The sequence below is a fragment of the Lycium barbarum genome, chromosome 11, assembly GCF_019175385.1.
Source record: "Lycium barbarum isolate Lr01 chromosome 11, ASM1917538v2, whole genome shotgun sequence".
NCBI lineage: Eukaryota > Viridiplantae > Streptophyta > Magnoliopsida > Solanales > Solanaceae > Lycium > Lycium barbarum.
In genome coordinates, this window is record NC_083347.1 from 104,490,512 (window position 1) to 104,501,400 (window position 10,889).

A 10,889-nucleotide genomic window follows, 5' to 3' on the forward strand; every position below is an offset into this window, starting at 1 on the left:
TTAACTTTTTGAAGAAAAGCAATTTCATTTGCTCCCACTAATGGATTGATACGCTCGTGGCAATGAATCCATCATTATTGACTTAATGAGATACTTTAGAAATTACATTAATATTGTTTAATTTTTTAATATGGAGTGCACTTTTTTTTTTGGACATTATTAATTTGTACTATTTATATATATATATATATATATATATATATATATATATATATATATATTTATGGGGCCCACAATTTATTTATTTTTGCACTTTTTTTTTTTGACATTGTTTGTTTTTTTAATATGGGATTCACTTTTATATATATATATATTGCTTGATTTTGTCAATATGGGATACTATGTTCAAAACATGATTAATATAACATTGTAGTTTGTGCTCCGTATTTAAAACTTTATTATATTAGTGTTTGTTACGAATACGCACGTGGCAATGAATCCATCATTATTAACTTAATGAGATACTTTGGAAATTACATGAATATTGTTTGATTTTTTAATATGGGGTGCACTTTTTTTTTTGACATTATTAATTTGCATTATTTTTTTAATATTAGTTGTTGTTTAATATATATGGGGCCAATAATTTTTTTTAATTAAATTGGAACGGATATATATATATATATATTAGAAATATGGGGCCCACACTTTTTTTTTGGACATTATTAGTTTGTACTATTTTTATGCATATAATATATATACATATACTATGTTCAAAACACGATTAATATAACATTGTAGTTTGTGCTCCGTATCTAAAACTTTATTATATTAGTGTTTGCTACGAATACAAAGCCAGCACTTTTTTTTTAACATTATATTTTTTTTAATATGGGGTTCGCTTTTTTTTTTTTTTTGATATTGCTTGATACATTATTAGTTTGCACTATTTTTATGCATATATATATATATATATATATATATATATATATATATATATATATATATACTATGTTCAAAACACGATTGATATAACATTGTAATTTGTGCTCCGTATCTAAAACTTTATTATATTAGTGTTTGCTACGAATACAAAGTCTGCACTTTTTTTTTTGACATTGTTTATTTTTTTAATATGGGATTCACTTTTTTTTTTTTTGTATATTGCTTGATTTTGTCAATATGGGATACTATGTTCAAAACATGATTAATATAATATTGTAGTTTGTGCTCCATATTTAAAACTTTATTATATTAGTGTTTGCTACGAATACGCACGGGGCAATGAATCCATCATTATTGACTTAATGAGATACTTTGAAAATTACATGAATATTGTTTGATTTTTTAATACGGGGTGCACTTTTTTTTTGACATTATTAATTTGCACTATATATATATATATATATATATATATATATATATTAGAATTATGGGGCCCACAAATTTTTTTTCACTTTTTTTTTTGACATTGTTTGTTTTTTTAATATGGGATTCACTTTTTATATATATATATATATATATATATATATATATATTGCTTGATTTTGTCAATATGGGATACTATGTTCAAAACACGATTAATATAACATTGTAGTTTGTGCTTCGTATTTAAAACTTTATTATATTAGAGTTTGCTACGAATACGCACGTGGCAATGAATCCATCATTATTAATAACTTAATAAGATACTTTGGAAATTACATGAATATTGTTTGATTTTTTAATATGGGGTGCACTTTTTTTTTTGGACATTATTAATTTGCACTATTTTTTTAATATTAGTTGTTGTTTAATATATATGGAGCCCACAATTGTTTTTAATTAAATTGGAACGGATATATTACTACTAATATAGAAGGGCCCACAATTTTTTTTTATATATATATTGACGACAAAAAAGCACACGGACTGGTGCTTCTATATAGTTAGAATATCCAATTTCATTTTGTTTAAAAAGTTGATGGATTCACCTAAACTATTACTCCCTCTGTTTCAATTTATGTGAACCTATTTCTTATTTAGTCCGTACCGAAATAAATGACCTATTTCCTAATTTATAAACAAATTCACTTTATGAAATGATTTACAACCACACAAATATTCAAGACTTATTTTGAACTACGAATTTCAAAAGTCTTCACTCTTTCTTAAATATCGTGCCCAGTCAAATGGGTTCACATAAATTGAAACGGAGGGATTATTACTCTTTCCGTCCCAATCCTATATCTATATGTACTATAAAACTAGACAATACAAAAATGATATGACACCTTTATGTGGCCAGCAATAATATTTATCTTTTTTATCTTTTTTTTGGGGCATTTTTTCTCTTTTTTTCACCATTTATGTGCTATACTAGTTTTGGCGTACGTGCATGTGTGTATCACGTCACTACTGCTAGAGATGGACCATGCCTGTCCCTGAGTCAACAGCAACAACTGATGACACCAGTTACCAGACAGGAAATAATTCAAGTTGTGAATGATCTACCAAACGACAAAGCACCTGGGATAGATGGGTATCCAGCCGAATTTTTTAAGCAAAACTGGGAGATAGTAGGCGAGGATATCATAAATGCAGTTGGCCAATTCTTTGTTTCAGGGAAACTACTGAAAGAGGTAAATTGCACAACCGTCACATTGATTCCAAAGGTGGAGAACCCTACTTATGTGAAGGAATTCAGGCCCATAGCATGTTGCTCAACTATATACAAGATTATAGGCAAGGTCATGACTACTAGACTGAAAAAAAACAGTAGATTACCTGGTTAGCCCTTCTCAGTCAGCTTTTATTGAAGGAAGGAATATCTTGGACAATGTGATTCTGGCTCATGAACTCTTCAAAGGCTATACTCAAAAATCAGTTTTACCCAGATGTGTCATCAAGGTAGATATTAGAAAGGCATATGATTCAGTGGGGTGGAGCTTTCTTAGGCATCTACTTACTGAATTTGGCTTCCCCCTCAAAATGGTAAACTGGATCATGGAGTGCGTAACAACTGTCAGCTATTCATTACTGATCAATGGGGTACTTACTCCCAAATTTGCAGCAAAAAAGGGATTGAGACAAGGGGATCCTATGTCTCCGTATCTCTTTGTACTAGTAATGGAATATCTCAACAGATCTCTGAAACAACTCCAACGACGGCCAGCCTTCAAGTACCACCCTAAATGCGCAAAACAAAAATTGTTCACGTTTGCTTCGCCGATGACCTCCTTATGTGTTGTAGGGCTGATAAGGAATCAGTCCAACTGATGATGCAATCATTTGAACACTTTTCGACAGTATCAGGTCTCAAGGCAAATATGGAAAAGAGTAACTTGTATATTGCTGGTTCCACTCCTCAGGTCAGACAATAACTACTTGATGAGTTGCATTTCACACTAGGAACTCTGCCTTTCAAGTATTTGGGAGTCCCACTGGCATCCAGGAAGTTGTCTATCAACCAGTGCATGCCGCTAGTTGAAAAGATGATCGCAAGAGTAAAGTGCTGGACCTCCAAACTGCTCTCATATTCAGGCAAGTTACAACTTATAAAAAGTGTATTATTTGAAATTCAAACGTATTGGAGCCAAGTCTTTCTTCTACCAAAAAAAATCCACAAGATGGTCATAGTTATCTGCCGAAATTATCTTTGGAGTGGATCAAATGAATATGCCAAAAAAGCTCCAATTGCTTGGGCGACTTTATGCCAACCTAAAGCCACTGGTGGACTCAACATCATCAATTTTGAGCTTTGGAATCAAGCAGCCATCAGTAAGCTGCTATGGGCCATCGCAAAGAAGAAGGACAAACTATGGGTACGCTGGATACATATACACTACATAAAAAACAGAAATCTACAGGACATGGCTACACCAAAGCAGGCCACAATGCTAGTAAGGAAAATATTCGATGCCAGGAAATGGAGGCCGAATCTGGACGACCTCGACAAATTTTCAATAGGAGGCAAATTCAGCATTAAACAGGCTTACCAGGCTTCTATTCCTCAATACCCAAAAGTCCAATGGAAAACACTGGTTCTTCTAAAAGGTCCCATACCCAGAAAACAATGTATTCTCTGGATGGCAATCCAGAACAGGCTGGCTACAACTGATAGACTGGCTCATTGGGGGATACAAGTTGATCCAATCTGCAAGCTATGTACGATTGATGCCGCTGAAACCCATCGGCACCTGTTCTTTGAATGTTCGTATTCCAATTTTATTTGGCAGACTTTACTACACTGGATGGAGATCAAAAGGCAAATAGGGGACTGGAACACGGAGGTTCAGTGGATGGCAAAACGAGTGAACAACAAGAATCCTAAGTGGACGATATTGGGATTTGTTTTTACAGCTACTGTCTATCATGTTTGGAGAGAAAGAAATGCTAGACGATTCCAACAAACAAGCAGGAGTAGTGTGGATAGAACGAGAGAAATAGCACTGCAACTACATATTGCAGGCCAACGGTATTGTAAATGGCATGACTGCTTAGTTAAATTAAATAGTTTTCCATGTTAGATGGCTACTGATTTACTGAAAGAAGCTAACTAAATGTAGCCTTTGGCAGGTGAAATTTAGCTAGTGGACAGTAAATCGGTAACATAGAAATGTTTAGGCTCATAGGTTCTGCTTGAGGTCCTGTCTCTATAGTCCAATGAGCAGGCTGTGTACAAATTCTACTTGGTTGAAATAAAAAAAATTCAGTTTTGACCAAAAAATAATGTGTGTATCACGTCAATATATTTACATGTATTCACTTTTTTCTTATTTAAAATATACTTTTAAGTTTAAGTTTACAGTACGTACATGCATGTATAGTTGATCAAGTTTGAGATGATTTTTGTTATAATTACTATTTGACGTATAAAATTAATTATCTGGAAGAATTATGTGGTAAAAAGTCATTAATAGAAAACATGCTACATGCATGAGATTTTTGGAGAAATTAACCATAAAGTGCATCATAATTAGTCTCTTAAGAATTTTCAAGTAACCTGTAAATTTTCAGTACTATTTTCTTACATTAGTATTTATGAGATAAGTTAATTTTAAAGCGGTTGAATGGTCCATAAACATTAAGGACCAAAATGTAAACGATAATAACAAACCCAAAGCATCAATTATTGTTTTTATTAAATTACAAAAAATTCGTGCAACAATCTAGAATTTTTATAATATTACCATAATTGTGGCCTATGAGTTACTCGAAATTTCATTTAACACATTGGATGGAAATTAGGTTACACTAAAAAATATAGGAAAAATTACTATCTAAGATTCGCTTTCCGCATTGCACAATATGCAATTTACCAAAAATACATATCTATACATAAAGTGGACCAATAAAAAAAAGTGTATTGAAAAATAGTATTACTCTAGAAAGATTAAAGTATGGAGATAAAAAAAATAGATTATAGAAGTGGGTTGAAGTCGCATACCTTAGCTTGATGACTTGATGACGATTCAAGAGAATTTGTCTTGAGCAATTGATGTAAAAAAAACATCGAACCTGTCACAACTAATTATAAATAATGATCATAATCGATCTTTTTGAATAACTGAAACTTAACAATTTCGTCTCGCCTATTAATATGAAAAAGAATCTACAATGAAACTGGACCAATACAACTCATTCCAGAAAAATTAAAATATTAAAATAGAAAATAAACTTTAGAAGTACGTTGAAGCCACATACCTTTGCTATTTTTTGAATAATTTGTAACCCAATGCTTCATCAACTAAACATCAATAGAAAAAATTGGGACAATCAAACACTGTTGGTTTCACGGTAAATAATAATACTCCCTCTGTGTCAATTTATGTGAACCTATTACTATTTGGGGAGTCTACGAGGTGGTTCTTTGATCACGTTTTCCTTACATTTTTCCTAAATTTATTTGAATTATAAATTGTCATGACTTAAACTACTTTGTATGTTGTTTCTAAATATATAAAATTTATTTTTATAAACTTGAAAAATATATGTCAAAATTTACGGTCAAAGTTATAAAGTTTGACCCTCGTACTCCGAAAAGGTTCACATAAATTGAAACGGAGGGAGTATAAAACATATTATCTCTATAAACTGAAATTTCCCTAATAACTAAAATGTCATATTTGTTAAAACACACAACATCAAGAAAAATGGACATGGAGATCAATATTATTAAAATATGAAGATAAAAAAAAAAACAGATCGTGGGAAGTGGGTTGAAGTCAGATACCTTAGCTTGACGGCGATTCAAGAGAATTTGTCTTGAGCAATTGATGTAAAAAAAACATTAAACCTGTCACAATTAATTATAAAATAATGATCATAATCGATCTCTTTGAATAATTGAAACTTAACAATTCCATCTCACCTACTAGTATGAACAAAAATTATGCAATAATGAAGCTCGACAAATACAACTCATTACAAAAAGATTAAAATATGAAAATAGAAAAAATAAACTTTAAAAGTAGGTTGAAGTCACATATCTTTTCCATTTTTGAATAATTTGCAATCCAATACATCAACATAATAAGTTGGGACATTCAAACACTGTTGGTTTCACGATAAATAATACTAAACATATTATCTCTACAATTTGGAATTTCACAAATAAAATACATCAACATAATAAGTTGGGACAATCAAACACTGCGGTAATTTGGAATTTCACAAACAAAGAAAGTGTCATATTTTTTTTTTTAAAACACACAATATCTAGAAAAAAGGATATGGATCAATATTATATTACTAGTGTCGTTTGGTCCGTGCTTAGCTCGGGCCCAAATCAACATTTAAAATATTTTTTTGCGTGGATTGCCCTTCATTTGGGATGGTCTTTAAGTTTTGCCCTTCAAATTGGTGGTCTTTAAGGTTTGCCCTTCGCTAGGGACCCCTTGGTCACAGGTTCGAACCCCCGCTCAGTGAAAATTTAATTTTTTTTCGCAAGGCAGAAGTTGTAAAAAAAGGTAAAATTTCTGTCTTAAGGCAGAACTTGCATGGGCAGAATTTGCAAATTCTACCTGAAGCAGAGTTATAACTCTGCCTTTTTTCTGAACTTATGCCTTGCAATTTTTTTATTTTTTTTTATTTTCACCTGAGTGAGGGTTCGAACCCGTGACGAAGCGGTCCTTAGTGAAGGGAAAACTTTAAAGACCACCATTTTGAAAGGCAAAACTTAAACACCACCCCGTAATAAGGGCATTCCTGCTAATTTTCCATTAAAAATTATATTTGTTGATATTTTTAAATTTTTTCTGCTTTACTTCTTTGTTTTTATAACATTAGTTTGACATTTTTTAAAAATTTCTAAAATTTTAAAATACAAAAATGTATTTGAAAATTAAAGGGAAATATTTTCTTAGTTTATATATTAGACTTAAAAGAATCAAACAAATGAAAGCTCTCCTAATTTCTATTTTTTGAGAATATAGTCTCCGATAATTCAAATTGAGCTTTTTGCCTGTTTCTATGAATTGACTCCACATTAGCTAACTTATTTTTGTAAAAGGATATTTCAATATTCAAATTGTTGTATGATGAAATAAAAAAAGTTCACATATAAATAAAGATAAAGAGCCTTGGTATTGTAAGATACGTTTGTAGATGATTTTTCAAATTAAATCACAACAAAATATATTAAAAAATCAATGAAATTAAATTGTTCTTATTCGAAGTTTTCTTTTTCCTTCCAAAAAATACATGTTAACAATTTTTTTTTTCCTTTCCCTTAATTTAATGTAAAGAGGCAAACTTTTGGAGATTTAAACCAAATAGAGAGAAGAATATGGAGAGGAACATATGACATGTGCCATGTTTATATGTAAAGTAAGCCCTAATAAATACTTCAGTTAAAAAGGAGATGTTGCTCCAAAAGTTATCTAAATTAAGGTATAAGGACAATATAATGTAAAAGGTACTCCTTCGGTTCATATTATAGGTGCTTTTAGCTTGGACATACACCTTAAGAAATCACTCATCCCTAAATGTAAGAAGTGTTTTCCCTAAAATATTCTTAATAAAATAATATCAATGTAATATGTGTTCTTAATTATGTAAAAATTCACTTACCTAAATAAGGATAAATTTGAAGAAGAAAAACTACTACTATCTTTTTAGTGATATAGAAAAATTATTTGTTTTGAATTAGACATAAAAAACAAAAAATACCACACACTCCCAAGTAAATTTATATGGAAGTAGATGAAAAATAAAACTGTAGTAAATTTTTGAAGGATTAGAATTGCTTTTAAGCTTTCAGATATCGGTCTAAAATTGTCGTTTACAAAGTATGTTACTCCTATATTCAGGTCAAGAATGCTTTAGGAATAAAAACAATTAAGGGAAAAGGGTAAAAAATATCCCTTTACTTTGAAAAAAAGGCTAAAAAATCCTCCGAACTTATTTTGTGTCAAAATTACCCCTCTCATCCTTAAAGTTTTCAAATATACTCCTGTCTTGACGGAAATTATCCCCCAAAATAACCCGAAATCTTTTTTTTTAAAATCGCTCCATCATTTAAATCCTACCCAACTAAATAATAACCTATAAGTGGGGGAATAAGGGGATCTTATGGGTTATTATTTAGTTGGATCGTGTTTAAATGATAGAGCGGGTTTAAAAAATGATTTGTTTTTATTTTGAGGGATAATTTTTGTCAAGACAAGGGTATATTTGAAAACTTTAAGAACGGAAAAGATATTTTTTACCCAAAATAAATTGGGAGAATATTTTTAGTCCTTTTTTCAAATTAGAGGGGGTATTTTTGACCCTTTTGCAATTTGCATTGTTGGATTGCCTCTACGGTTAAAAGGGCCTTAAAAGATTGTGGTCCGTCCGATAGCATGTCATTTCTTACAATGGAAAATGCCAGTTAAGTCTTCTTATAGAAAGGCATGTAAAGATGACCTTATTTACAAGAATATACACGGCAATTGAAGTAATAAGCTGGAAAGCAAGGGCAATTAATAACGTGTAAAAATAGAATTGGATCATGGGACCCACTGGAAAAAAAGAGGACTTAAAAATACCAATTGTAAGGTCAGCGGTAGGGCTCTTCCGAAAATGAATGAGGGCAACAGCAATCAATAGCCAAATTACAGCCACGTGTAAGAAATCAAAATTCCTATACAATCCCTGTGAGGACGACAAATTTTGGCAATCCTTGTTTATATATACAGACCTCTTTATAACGGCACCCGCATATAATAATACTTCTCTATAGCAGTCAAGTTTTTTTCAGAACTGATTTTTTATGTTATATTTTACTTCTCTATAATAGTATTTCACCTATAACAACAACTAACTTTATAACAGTACGCTCTTTGTAAAATTACTCTCATATAACATCTATCTTCTTTTTTTGGTAATATAATAATTAGCCACCTTTATAAAAATAGAATATCTACGATTACCAATAATAAATGTATAGATTTTGACCAAATATTTGATCATTTAATACACTATTTATGACAAAAAATATCATATGAATATATATATTTTCATTATTAAACAATTTTCTTCGTTGTACAAAGTGTGATCAACCTTAGAATTTGACAATTAAAAAAGAAAATTGGATTTTATGCATCTTTTTTGCCTATAACAGCGAAGTATTATTTAAATGTCAATGTTGTTATAGGTGTATAACAACCATTCTCTATAACAGCTGAAATTTTTTGGACCCAACGATGCTGTTATAGAGAGGTTTGACTGTAGTACTAGATGGCATATGCCCGTGCTGTGCACGAGCACAACACTTGGATTATAGTGTATCTATGTGTATATAGTTATGTTTGGGTAGTGATAATATATATTTTTTATATTGCTAATAAATATACATAAGTTTGCACTGTTTATATATATATATATATATATATTATGTTCAAAACACGATTAATATAATGGTGGCAATGAATCCACCATTATTGACTTAATGAGGATACTTTGGGAATTACATGAATATTGTTTGATTTTTTAATATGGGGTGCACTTTTTTTTTTTTTTACATTGCTTGTTTTTTTAATATGGGGTCCATTTTTTTTTTACACATGAGTTTGGAGATGGTGCGGTCCACTTTTTAAAAAAAAATATTGCTTGGTGTTTTTAGTATGGGCCCCATCTTATTATTTTTTTTTAAAAGAGTGACTGACGACGAAGCATGGGTTCTCGTGCTGCGCACGGGCCCAACACTTTGGATTATAGTGTATTATCACTTTGGGTAGTGATAATATATATATATATATATATATATATATATTATATTGCTAATAAATATACATAAGTTTGCATTGTTTTTATGCATATATATATACACACACACTATGTTCAAAACACGGTTAATATAAGAAAAGAAAGAAAATTGTATGGTTTGACTAGTTAACCTTTTGAAGAAAAACAATAATATGGGGTCATATATATATATACACACACTATGTTCAAAACACGGTTAATATAAAAAAAGAAAGGAAATTGTATGGTTTGATGACTTAACCTTTTGAAGAAAAGTACTAATATGGGGTCCATGTTTTTTGCTTTACAATAATTTCATTTGCTCCTCGTAATGGGTTGATACGCATGTGGCATTGAATCCACAATTATTGACTTAATGAGGATACTTTGGGAATTACATGAATATTGTTTAATTTTTTAAAATGGGATGCACGTTTTTTTTTTTTTTGACATTGCTTGTTTTTTTAATGTGGGATCCACTTTTTTTTTATATTGTTTGATTTTTTTAATATGGGATCCAATTTTCTTTTCGAGTTTAGAGATGGTGGGGTCCACTTTTTTTTTTTTTTTTTTTTTAATATTGCTTAGTGTTTTTAGTATGGGGCCCACCATTTTTTTTTTTTTAGGGAGACGGACGACGAAGCATGGGTATAAACCCATGCTTCTATATAGTAGTAAAGTAAAATGCTTATGGAATATATATAAGTTAAAGAAAAATAAAAGTACCAAATTTACCTATA